Source organism: Labeo rohita, chromosome 1 (genome assembly GCF_022985175.1).
Source record: "Labeo rohita strain BAU-BD-2019 chromosome 1, IGBB_LRoh.1.0, whole genome shotgun sequence".
Classification (NCBI taxonomy): Eukaryota; Metazoa; Chordata; class Actinopteri; order Cypriniformes; family Cyprinidae; genus Labeo; species Labeo rohita.
Genome location: NC_066869.1, coordinates 38,707,114 through 38,720,683, shown reverse-complemented (window position 1 = coordinate 38,720,683; position 13,570 = coordinate 38,707,114). Strand labels below are relative to the sequence as shown.

The 13,570-nt window shown below is 35.2% G+C and overlaps 1 protein-coding gene across 2 annotated transcripts in view; it reads right to left on the bottom strand.

Moving 5' to 3' along the window:
- LOC127167824 (zeta-sarcoglycan) overlaps positions 1-13,570 on the bottom strand; it is a 309,249-nt gene that overhangs the window by 107,914 nt on the left and 187,765 nt on the right. The gene's annotated exons all lie outside the window — the stretch shown is intronic.

The following is a 13,570-nucleotide window of genomic DNA, read 5'->3' as shown; positions in this document are numbered from 1 at the left end:
TTCAGTGGATTAGCTGTCAAAAGAGGCAGCAAAACAACACCCTGCTCTGAATATCTCCCACTCTCCAGACCTCTTCTCACTACAGATACGGATCAGTGCAGTCAGCAGTCTTTCGCTTTCTCACTTCCTCCATCTCTCTTCCCAACACACACACACACACACACACACACACACACAAAAGCAGCATTAAAGTAATTCTGTGCTGTATGTGTCAGAAATATTGGACTAAGCAGCCAAGGCAACATTAGATGCACAAAGCACGCTCACACAATTATTTATACAAAGAGCATGCCTCGCTGTGACAGATCAGTGATTACAAGAGCCATATTGTCTCAACATCTGTCCCGGGTTTTGTCATACCTCACTTTTGAATCAACATACTGTCATCACCACTGGCCAGGAAACAAACACGTCGGAAGGAAGTTTGATCTATTAGCAACCACCCAGTGATAAGAAAACAAACACAAACACGCTGATGGTTTATGCTGGATGAACTCTAAGCGTTCCTAGTTCAAGTATATTATCATACTATCAGATTTTAAATATGGTAATTCTGTATTTGCATAATTACAAAAGTACAGTTTTGTAACAGCGTTGTAGAATAGCTGTTGAATTTGCTTCTGCAACTTTCAAGTTATTATAGTGACAATTCCCCTGGAGCAACATGGTTTCAAATTCAACAAATTCAAATCATAATTGACCCCATTTATTTTCTTAATACGCATTCTGGTATTATTCTGCACTGTTCATCCGTGCAAGTTATTCAAAAGGAGAGAAAAAAATAGATCGCAAGGCCTTTGTGAATTATCGGTTTGACTCAGAATCACTCAGCCAGTGAATCGTTCCGTTTGCAATTGATCCTCTTCACTAAACCTCAAGTCATTTTTCAGCTGTGTTTGATAAGAAATGAACACAGAATCATTGCTGTGATAATTTAGGTCTGTGAGATTTAAAGGGGTCACCGAATGCAAAATTCACTTTTACATGTTGTTTGAACATATGTGTGTTGGCAGTGTGTGTAGTAGGGATGCAGCAATACAGTTAGCCCACGTTTCAGTATGTACCTCCGTTTTTAACCACGGTTTTCGGTTCAGTCGGTTCTGATATCTTGCAACTTCAGTGTGGGGTTTTTTTGCAACAAATTAACAAAATACTTCCGTAAACCATACACTGGAAAAAGCGTAGTTTAGTATATGTCTGCTTAATTTTTCTTTTGAGGGGGGGTATTATTATTTTTTTTCGCAAAATAGAATGGGTTTAATTCATACTGGACGCCAGAGGGCACCCTCGTGCAGAAAATCCACATATGCTTCAATGAAGCATCACTGATGACATTCCATTCCAGCTTCTCTAATATGGATAAAGGCATCACTATTGCTGTAACTGATTATTAACAAGATATAACATTAAACGTTTTGAATGATAATGTAAGGACAATAAACACTTGTCTGCAATAATATATGGTTTATCTGTGTTCTTCAAGCCATATCATGTATTTTCATAAGCCATTGCTAATGGACATGCATAAAATATGAGTATAGAATTTATTGTCTTCCTCATTCTGTGATAAGAATCCACATCAGATCACATAAGGAAGTTATTTAAAACGCTCGACTGATGTTGTGAATTAAAAACAAGTTCTAATGCTTTTTATAACTTTTGTTTTTATAACTCTTTTGTTGGACAACAGGTTTAGAAAGGCTTATCATTGCATGTCATTAGAATGGAAGATGTTCTGCGTGTGTTGCTTTTTCAAATATAAGCAGGGAAGCGTTTCTTCATTTCATATACATATATATATATATATATATATATATTAGTTTTTTTTGTTGTTGTTTTTTTTTTTTTTTTTACAAAATCAATTAAATAGCGGTGCTTTTGATTATTAAAGAAATTAATACAGCAAACATACATACAGCAAATTCCGAGAGAAATAAAACAAGGAAACCGAAAAACCACAATTCACAGAAAAACCCAAATTCACAAGCTCGTATTGAACCGTGGATGTAGGAGTAGGAGTAGACAAGAATGACTCCTAAGCGACTGAGGTGTTCTCTTCTTGGATGTAATAATGAACATAGTAGTCGTCACTTAGTCCTGGCAATCCGCTGCTGAAGATGCAGAGGATTAACGTTACTTTCAGTTTTGAAGGGAACGTACTGATCCCCAATCTGCCTAAATGCGTCTCGCACAAATCATTTGTGATGCAGCTTCACCTACAGAAGAAGTGAGTTCAAGGGTTTTTATCTTTTATGAATCTTTCCTAATAATGTGTTAGGTAGCAAGTTTCGCAGCTAAATGTGGCTAAAGTAAACATTACAGCTTGTCACCCCACAGAAGAGAGGGGCGGGGTGAGCAGAACTCATTAGCATTTAAAGGAACATGCAACAAAACGAGTTGCTGTGAACAGAGCTGATTTTGACAAGGTAAAAACTGTGTTTTTTACACTACCATTGAGAAATTTTAACCACAGCATGTTATAGACTTTTAATTAAGACCCTAAAGAATCATATCAACTTGTGGAAAATGGGCATCCGAGGACTGGTTAGTGACTTGTTGTCAGGTTTTGTTATTTTATATGGGTATAAGAATACATACAGATATTTTATTGTAATATAATAACATATTGTGTAGACGTGAGGTCCAATTGTAAGATTGAATCTGCTGTAAAGAAAACATTCAGTTTCACATGCAGCTCGGCTCCTCAAAGGGAAGCGTAAATGTGAACACATTACACCAGTTTTGATTTCACCACACTGGCTACCGGTCAAATACAGAATTGATTTTAAAGTTTTGTTATTCGTTTTAAGTGCTTGCGGAATCAGGCACCAATGTACTTATCCAACCTACTACATCAGCCTTCACAGTCTAGATCACTCAGATCAGGGGATTCTGATCTACTCTATGCTCCTAGAACTAGACTTAAAAACAGGGGTGATCGCACTTTTGCGGTCATCGATCCTAAGTTATGGAATAGCCTTCCGGCTTATATCAGATCCACCCAAACCTTGTCAGTTTTTAAATCTGCCTTGAAAACTTACCCTTTCTCAATGGCCTTTAACATTCTTTGATTCTCTTCTGCATTTAATATCTGTTGATTTAGGTTTTTCTCCTCTATTTTATCTTATTCCATAGGTTTTTATTTTTATAATATTTGTATGGTTTCTTTAACATTTAAATGTTTCATGTACCTTTATTGTCTGTTTTATTTTAGCTTTTGTAAAGCACTATGGTCAACACTGGTTGTTTTTAAATGTGCTATAAAAATAAACTTCTATTGTATTGTATTGTAAAGAAAATATCCAATACAATACATTTAATGAACTAAACCTTTTTTTTTTTTTTTTTTTTAATTTGGCAAGCTTAAAATAAAATACAAATATATGCGCCTAAAAAACAAATATATGCACCTTTGGTGAGCATAAGAAATGTTTTTCAAAAACAAAATAAATAAATAAAAAATCTTACCGACCCCAAACTTTTGAAAGGCAGAGAAACTAATAGCTTTATATGCCTCTGAAATGACTTTCCTTTTTGGCTGATGTCACCAATCTCTCTTATTTTCCAACCCGTTTCACTCAGAAATGTGTCATTACGGCAGTAAAATGGGTTAAACCTGACAGGGTTCAAACTAACAACCTCTCAGTTGCCAGTCCTTCACCTTAACCACTACACCACATCACCCCCTGGTCTGCATTTCTTTAGGATGCTTACAAAAGTCTTCATATTAAGTCTAATTTTTGATTATTGAAACTACAGCAACCACTGTGCATTTGAACTCAGAAACCTTCTCATTGTTCATCTCATCTCTTTCTTTCAACATAAATCTTTTCTCTCTCCTTTTTTTTTTTTTTTTTGCCTGGGGCTTTGTGATTTTTTTTCCACTTCTATTATATTGAACAGCTCATGTGCATTTTAAAAAAAGAAACACTTAAGATAATAATAATTTGCACAGCGACGGCTTTCGTTTCATTTAAACAAAAAAAGAAGAAAAATGAGTGTGCACACACAGGCGTACTGCTAACTCTGTCCTTTTACTGCTGCGACCCATGACATTGAAACTTAATAAACAATCAGGAAGCAATCATTCAAATGTGGAACCTTATTCATCAAATCTCTAATAAGCAGACCAAACAGGAAGCATGCATAAATGATTGCCTTGCCCTTTATATCAAAACCAGCTTGCTCTGTAATATTCCGTTTAGAAATAATGAGGGAAAACTGCTATGAACGAAAGATACGCTTGGGTGGATCGTCTCAGTTACTAATCCAAACTCATTTCAAGCTAGTAGGGTTTGAATAAATCAACGCATCAATAAACATGGATTATCATGAGAAGGATATCGCATGCTTCTTCGATAATGCCACTACTTGAAGATTAAGGATTTTTTGTTTCTTTGTTTCTTTGTTTTGAAGAACATTCCAATAATCTGCAAAACCTTTTTCTACTGTACAAAATGTTTTGTTCAATGGAAAGATTCAGTGGATGTTGAGTGTGACTAAATGCATGCTCAAAATCCATTGGGAAAGTGAAATGCTTGATGTTAGTATGACTTTTGACACATAAAACTTTAAACACAAAGTTTCAGTCTGACTAAAAAAGCATTTTCTGTCTACAAGACTACACATTCAAGCAAGCCATCACACACGATGACCCAGCGCTTTCATGCTCAAGCACACACACGCACTGTACACACTCAATGCAGAAAGAAATCAATGAATTCCCTCTATCTGCTTATGATGCACCAACTTTCAAAACAGACTTTCAACCTCATGCACACAGAGCGAGAGATCAGATGCATTCCAAAAAGAGAAACAGAATAAGGAAAAGACTGATGGAAGGGAACAAAGAGAGAGGGCTGTGTGACAACCTCTGTGCACTTCCTCTGAAAGAGGGCAAATACATTACTTGGCTTCACTCAAAGTTCAAAGATGTAAAGTTCTTTGGTTCACTTTTTTTTTTGCTCGTTCTCTCTGCACAAACTCTCTGGGCCGCTTACCTCTAAGATCAAAGTCACAAAACAAAAATTGTGACCCTGCTGGCAAAATGAGTCGGAATGCACTCAGGCTAATTTTGAGCTACAGGCAACAGAAGCGACAGATGTTAATTTTGGTCAGATTTGAGGTTTTGACAAAAATTTGTTTATTAAGGCCTAGCAATCCCAATGCTCCAAATAGTAATTAAACATAAAATTATCATTATGTGTATGTTTTCTGAGAGGTTTTCTGAGATTATGTACGCAAACATAATCTGTTATGTCTTAAGTGAACATTTGGTTAGCTGTTAGGGAAAAACATCTGATGTGTAACATTATATTAGATCCTATGGAAGTCTGTTTACGCCACTGAATAAAAAAATAAAAAAAGATTATTGACTTTTTTTCTCAGAATTGCATGATATAAACTCACAATTGTGAGTTATAGTCAAAATTGCGAGATATAACCTGAGAAATAAAAATCTGCGACTTTTTGAGTTTATACCTCACAATTAGGACTTTTTTCCTCAGAATTGTGAGATACAAACTCACAATTGCAAGTTATAAAGTCCAGTTCTGAGGGGAAAAAAGATTGACATGGTCTCAGAATTGCAAGTTTATATCTCACAATTCTGACTTAACTTAAACTTAAAAAAAGTCATTTGCAAAATATAAACTCGCAATTCTGAGACAAAAAAGTCAGAAATGTAAGTTTATAAGACTATTTGCGAGTTTTCGAATTCTGATTGTGAATTCTGACTTCATAACTCGCAACTGTGAGTTTATATCACGCAATTCTGAGAAAGTCAGAATATCAAGTTTATAACACGGAATTCTGAAAATTAAAAAAAAAAAAAAAAAACAGAATTGTGAAATGTAAATTGCAATTACAAGAAAAAAAGGTCTGAATTGCGAGATTTCATTTCTGACTTTTTTCTTCCAAATATGAGTTTGTATCTCACAATTCTGAGTTTTTCAATTCTGAGTTTATGCCTCGCAATTAGAACTTTTTCCCCTTAGAATTGTGAGGTATAAACTCAAAATTGCGAGTTATAAAGTCCAATTCTGAGGGGAAAAAAGACTGACATGTTCTCAGAAGTTCTCAGAAAACAAAGTTTATATCTCACAATTCTGTGGAAAAAAAAAGTAAATTGCAAAATATAAACGCAATTGCGACTATTTCTCAGAATTGCGAGTTTGTCTTGCAATTCTGACTTTATAACTCTCAATTGTGAATTTATATCATGCAATTCTGAGAAAGAAAGTCAGAATAGCAAGTTTATTTCACGGAATTCCAAAAAAAAAAAAAAATTCTGAATTATGAAATGTAAATTGCAATTACAATAAAAAAGTCACCTTTAAAAAAATGGAACTGGGCTTCCACATAGATATGGTTCCATATACAGTAGGTCTTAATATATAGTTAATCTAACAATAAAAGAAAAGAGGGAATCCCACGCTGCTCTTGACTGAACTGCTTTTGTAGATTTAATAATCATTTAATCATTTTAACACCTTATTTTGATGGTCCCTTTACAACAAAGGTTCCTGGAGGGCCGCAGCTCTGCAGAGTTTAGCTCAACCAGCTCCAACTCACACCTGCTTGGAAGTTTCTACTAATCCTGAAGACCTTGATTAGCTGGATCAGGTGTGTTTGATTAGGGTTGGAGCTAAACTGTACAGAGCTGTGGCTCTCCAGGAATTGAGTTTAAGACCAATGATTTAGAACATTCTGTTGACAATAAGTAATGTTGCACCTGCATGTCAGCTAACTCTTATTGGAGTATTAGTAGAGTGTCTGCTTAATATCTGCTAGCTCTTTATTGTGATGGTCTCCCAACAGACATTCTACTGACTATAAGTCACTTTGCAAGTACATGTCAACTTATTCTAACCCTAACCCTACCAGTCTATTAATACTCCGCTCTCCGCTTAACACTCTAATGACATGTAGATGCAATGTTAGTCAACAAAATGTGCTAAAGGGACCATCAAAATAAAGTGAAACTGTGATTTTATGTTTTTTCTTACTTGAATGCCTCTGTTTAGATGTAAGATGAAAAAAGTAATGCACTATTTAATGTGTTTCTTTCTTGTATGTGACCCTGGACCACAAAACCAGTCATAAGAGTCAATTTTTTGAAATTGAGATTTATACATTATCTGAAATCTGAATAAATAAGCTTTTCATGGTTGTATGGTTTGTTAGGATAGGACAGTCTTTGGTCGAAATACAACTATATGAAAATCTGGAATCTGAGGGTGTAAAAAAATCAAAATATTGAGAAAATTGCCTTTAAATTTATCCAAATGTAGTTCTGAGCAACTTATATTACTAATCAAAAATTAAGTTTTGATATATTTACAGTAGGAAATTTACAAACTATCTTTATGGAACATGATCTTTACCTAATATCCTAATGATTTTTGACATAAAAGAAAAATCATTTTGACCCATATAATGTATTTTTAGCTATTGCTACAAATATTTTGCTGTCCAGGGTCACATACTTGTTCTACTGTTTATTTGCATCTTTGTTCTAATTTTAATAACACAGATGAAATAAGTAAAAGAGCTATATTGTAATTATGAATACAGTTATTTTTATTACGTTGCTAGATGACTTCACTTTGGAACCTTTAGAAAACTTTATTTAGTTTTTCTCAAAACTGACTTTGCTGACCCTACTGGCTTCAAAAGGGCTCAGTCATTATTTTTGTCTGATTCCAACAAATCATACATCATTTTGAAAGTTTTTTAATGGGGATAGCAGTGGAGAAAATTTGCTCATTGCAACTCTTTTTGCCAGCACAGGTCACAATTGAACTGACCGATGTTGAGAAGTAACTACAGTCTGGTCTGTCTCATGCAAACTGCACATAAATGGAAAAGCGTATTACCTGCTGTGATTTCTGTAAAACCATTCATAGAGATTGTTGAACAACTATTTGAACCCTGAGCCTAAACTGCACACAAGCAAAAGCACACAATGGGCTGTAATGAAGACTGGAATTTTCAAAATAGAAAATTCTTTACAAGCAATTTTTTAACCCCCAAAAGTACTGGTTTAACTTAAGTAACGCAAGTCGGTTTGTTTGCATGGTTCATATGAATAAAAGATTCTCTGATCTAATAAATGATTATATTAAATACATACATAAGTAGCTAATTAAATTATAAGCTATTAAGTTACATGCTGATTGCATCAGTTATATAAATAATGTTTTCGCAAGCTTCACTGGTTTCATGTAAACGTTCAATGAATTGTCCCTAAATTAGATCTTCATTGTTTTTGTGCCAGATAAATATACTGTAGCTCTGATTACATAATTAAACAAAATCCTTACTTCAAAAAAATATTTTTTTCTTTGAAAATAGCTTCAAAGCTTCTTTTTTTTGTAACCTGTAGTGTAGCTACAAATAAATAAATAAATGTTCCAAACCTCTATGACTTACTTTTTTCTGTTAAACAATAAGAGATAGAACAGTTTCAACTCTCCATACAATGAATATTTATTTTCTTTGCATTCCTCAGAGAAACAGAAAGTCACACAGATTTGGAACGACATGAGGGTGAATAATTGATAACAGAATTGTTGGGTTAACTAACCCTTTGAATGATGGGTTGCATCCCAAATCCTGAAGACATGCACATTTCATTCACATTCACATTTAGCTGTGGCTACTTCCTGTGTTCACAACAAACACACACACAAGACAGAATCATGACTTGTGTGACATTTATCACAGTGAGGAATTTGACTAATATCAGTGGAATATACGGCTTCATGGGTTAACGGGAAGGAAATTCATCTGCACAATTGGATTTCGTAACAGCAGAATCCGCCAACCCTAGAGACTTGCTAACGGCTCCTGTGAAATTACCCATCTGCCTTTTTCCCTTCCCCAAGCCTGATGTTCGCTCTCGTTCACTCACTCACTCTCTCCATCTCTGCCTCCGTCTCCCCTCTTGCTGTTTTGGGCCAGCTTAGTGGAGATTTGATTGTTAGGGGGCATTTATGAAAACAGTAGGGAAGGATTGACTTGACTTGACCAAGCTGATTTGCATACATATATATCCAGTCCAAGCAGTGGCCCCTCAGGGGATTGTGGGATATTACAGCTGGAATAGCTGGTGACCAAGCAGGTAAATTGAGTCAGAAAATATACTTTTTGCAGAAATTGGTGAAAATGGATAGATATGTAACATATGATGGGTTTATCAAGTTGTGGTTGCCATAGCAATGGATGGAAATTATTATGGGGAGTTACAGTATGTCGAAATGTTGGCCTCACATATGCAGTCCTTCCATGTAATTTTTATTTTCAGAATTGGCGGTGTTTCAATAGCCGGAGATTTGCACAAGCAGAGTTAGTAATCACAAGAGTGAACGTATAGTTTGCTTTAGATTATATAAATGTGACTGTACAGCACTATATACTTATAAATACATTATGTAAGTACACTCTCTGATGACACTATAAAGATATTTAGCTGACACTTATAGTGTAAGATAGTGTTTGCTTAAAAGCCCTTGCTGTATCTTTCACTAGTTTCCATGTTTAAATAATGTGAGGATGTTGTTTTTTATTTTTTTATTTTATTAAGACACTAAAAATATGACACAAAAAACAGCACGGGCCAGACACAAACCTGAATCTCCCACCTGAGCATGGGCTCAATGCGTGTGAGTGTGCACTAAAAAACGGTAAATAGCGTGCATTGTCATTCTGAATGGAAGGACACAGACCCTGGTTTCAGGAAACTGCCAAAACATTAAATAATAATGAAAAAAGTTGTGAGAAAAACCAAAGTGACATCCCGTACACCCATTAAAAGTACAATCCTCCAGGAAAGTTACAGTTTAAGTGCCTTGCTGAAAGAAGCCACAGTGATGGATCATCCCCTGCTAGGGATGAACTCGCAACCTTTCTTTCACCATCCCTGATGGTTAACCACTGAGATACACCATCCAGAAAAGCCAGAAAATAATAGTTGTTATGGTTACAAAAAGATATTTATACCAGCAACATTGTTACATTTTAATGATATAATGGTTTGTTTCAGAGTTGGTGGTTTCTGTAGGCCAGAGATTATTGTTTTGTAGAGTACAGATTGAAATTCTGCCCCTTTTCTAGAGCTGGGTCAGTGAAATTACGCTCTTTCTCTATTCTGTCTATTAATTTAATTAAAAATATATTAAAATGCAATTCAAACAGCTGAGGTCAAAAGTTTACATACACCTTGTAATGTAAATGTAAATTATTTTACTAAAATAAGAGGGATCATAAAAAATGCACGTTATTTTTTTTTTAGCACTGACTGAAGATATTTCACATAAAAGACATTTACATATGTTTCACCAAAGAAAATAATAGTTGAATCTATAAAAATGACCTTATTCAAAAGTTTACATACACTCAAGTGATCCACAGTTGTTGTTTTTTTGTTTAGTGATAGTTGTTCGTAAGTCCTTTGTTTGTCCTGAACAGTAAAACTGTCTGCTGTTCTTCAGAAAAATTCTTAAGGTGCCACAAATTGTTGGTTTTTCAGCATTTTTGTGTATCTGATCCCATTCCAACAATGACTGTATGATTTTAAGATCCATCTTTTCACAACGAGGACAACTGAGGGACTCATATGCAACTATTACAGAAGGTTCAAACGCTCACTGACGCTCCAGAAGGAAAAACAAAGCATTACGAGTCAGGGGTGTAAACTTTTGAACAGAATTAAGATGTGTACATTTTTCTTATTTTGCCTAAATATCATATTTTTTCATTTACAGTAGCATATATGTATTCAAGATGTTACCTTTTTTTTACTTATAAGTATGCCACATTTCATAAAAATATTCAAAATGTTTTTCAGATTATATGACATCAAAATTAGTACAAAGAGTACATTTCTAAGATTTTGCCACATTGGTTTCAAACTTTTTTATTTTTAGGGTTAGGGGTTTTTTTGTACACTTTTATATATTATTGGGCCATGGGAGACTTTTGTAGTCATTATAACAAGGGGAGAAATGTCTTAAATGTGGTAACTCAGTACAAACTCTGGTGACCCGTTTAGTAATGAACCAAATGGTTTGTTAAAGTGGATATAACATGAGAAATCAATTTTGACCTGATCTTTTGGCATGTAAGAAGTCTTTGTACCATTAAAACATCCTGCAAGTTTCATAGCTTAAAACCTCCTTCTCATTATAAAGAAAGTATTTATTTAATCAAGCTTCAAAAACAGTTGTTTGGATCTGAGGTGCAAGAAGATGTCACCCAGGCACAAACATTTGCACAAACACTGCCTCCAGAGCAAGGCATAGGACCTATAGGACCCGCCCACTGGTGAGGCACTATACAGGTTAAACTCCTTAAAGTTTGTTTAACCAATATAATGGAAAGTCTAAAGATACAAGTCTGTGCGCAGTAGTCTCCAGTCACAATGGAAAAATATAAGCTTCATAGTCCTAAGACCACACATAAGCACGCTCGCCAAAATGAGGTTTCATGAGTTGTCATGCGTTACAATAGCAGAGACTCAAACACACGCTAACTCTACAAAGAGGTGGTGTAGTTCCTAGTTCTTACACCAGTTATTGTAGACACACACTTACACAAAACCACAAAATCCTCTCATTTCTTCTTGCCGTTTCGGCAGACAAACCACAGAGTGTTCATTTTTGAGTAGGTTCATGACTCCGCTGATCCAGGCAGCCCATACTTTGTAATTCTGTACAGCCAGCATGTGTAGCAGATGCTGTTAAACAAGGACAAATCAACTGCGTAAATAAAGTTCTGTGACCTCATGCTTGCTGGATAGTACACCTGAACATCCGAATAAAGCCATTCACAAAAGTAGAAAAAGACTGAGAATTTGGGACAATAAGAAAAGACAATGAATGTATGCAATCGGACTAGATTTTTACAGTTTCAAGAAAATGAGTGGTACTTTTCTTACTGCTTTTCAAATTTATGCTAAATTTGCTATAAAACAAGTATAAAAATATAGCTGCAGGGAGCAATTACAGGGCCAAGCACTAGGCAAGCAAGGCAGCAAGCATAAGAGCAATTGAAGCAATGAGTAATTGAAGCCAGGAGTTTATTTTAGTCAAAATGGGTGAAAAAATACAACCAATAGTAATATGATTTGGATTATCACTTTTGAACAATGGATGGCACTTTTATTAAATCGATGTGGTGTGTTCAGTGTAAGGTGACAACGACACACACAAAGTTTGGCATCAATATGTTAAAGCTTTGCAAAGATAAAGCCTCATTCATTTTGGCATCATGGCTCAAATTTGTTGCAGCGCTATATAAAAATGGTTCCGTCTATTAACACAAAATCCATAACTTTGTGTCAACATGGTTTGAAGACGATCTGACTCGACCTTGGTGAAAATTGAACAAACGATCATGGAGGAACGGTCACCTACGAAAAAGTAAGTTTTCAACATAAATCAAAATGGCAGACAGGGAGTTCAGGAAACTATGGCATAATTGCTATTTGCTATGTTGTCGTCATGACCCAAGGAGTATTTTGAGACCAGTTTCATTACAATAGACTAATGCAATCAAAAGTAATTAGCATTTTTGGAAATTTCAATATTAATGGTTAATGGATGATTTATTACTTTTGACCAATAGTTGGCGCTATTACCAAATTTATGTGGCATAGTCAGTGTGAGGTGACAATGGCACATACAAAGTTTGGTGTCAATATGTCAAAGCTTTGCAGAGATACAGTCTCAGATACAGTGTGGCATCTTCCCAGCTAATTTGTTGATGCGCTAAACGAAAACCATTTCATATATCGACACGAAATCCATAACTTTTTGCCAAGATGGTCTGAAGATGATCCGAGTCAAATTTGGTGAAAATCGGAATAACAGAGGAGTTCTAAAAAGTAGGTTTTCAACATAAATCAAAAAGGCGGACAGAAAGTTCATCTAATTGTGGTATAATGTGGTATCGATGTTCTCAGCATTATCCAAGGAATATATCAAGATCATTACAATGGGCTAATTTAAAGCATTTTTATAACATTTTAAATTTAATTAAATTTCATTATAACTTTTGACCACTCCAAACTTTTTGAGTACTGTCAGGGCATGGTGCCATAGATACATACCGAGTTTTGTAACGATACGTAAATGCGATCGTAAAATACAGCATTTTACAACAAATTTCAATTTCGACTTGGTTCAATTTGGCATGCTCCACCGAATCTTACGAGACCAGTTTTGTGATTTTAGGCCAAACCATTGAGAAGTTATAAGCAAAACAAGCAATTTTTCATATCTCCTGACCACTAGGTGGCACTGTGGCAAAACACTGCAGGAAGCCTCAGGTCATGCTTGCTATAACACACACCAAGTTTGGTCTCGATACGCCAAACCGTTGCGGAGATATAGCCTCACATCCATTTTTGTGTGTTTTTCATAGAATTCGTTCACGCATTATGCAAGAACGGTTTGACTAATCAACTTGAATTCCATAACTTTTTGCAAGCATGGTCAGAAGATGATCTAAGCCAATTTTGGTGAAAATCAGACAAACTGTTAAAGATGAATTTGAAAAAGTAGGTTTT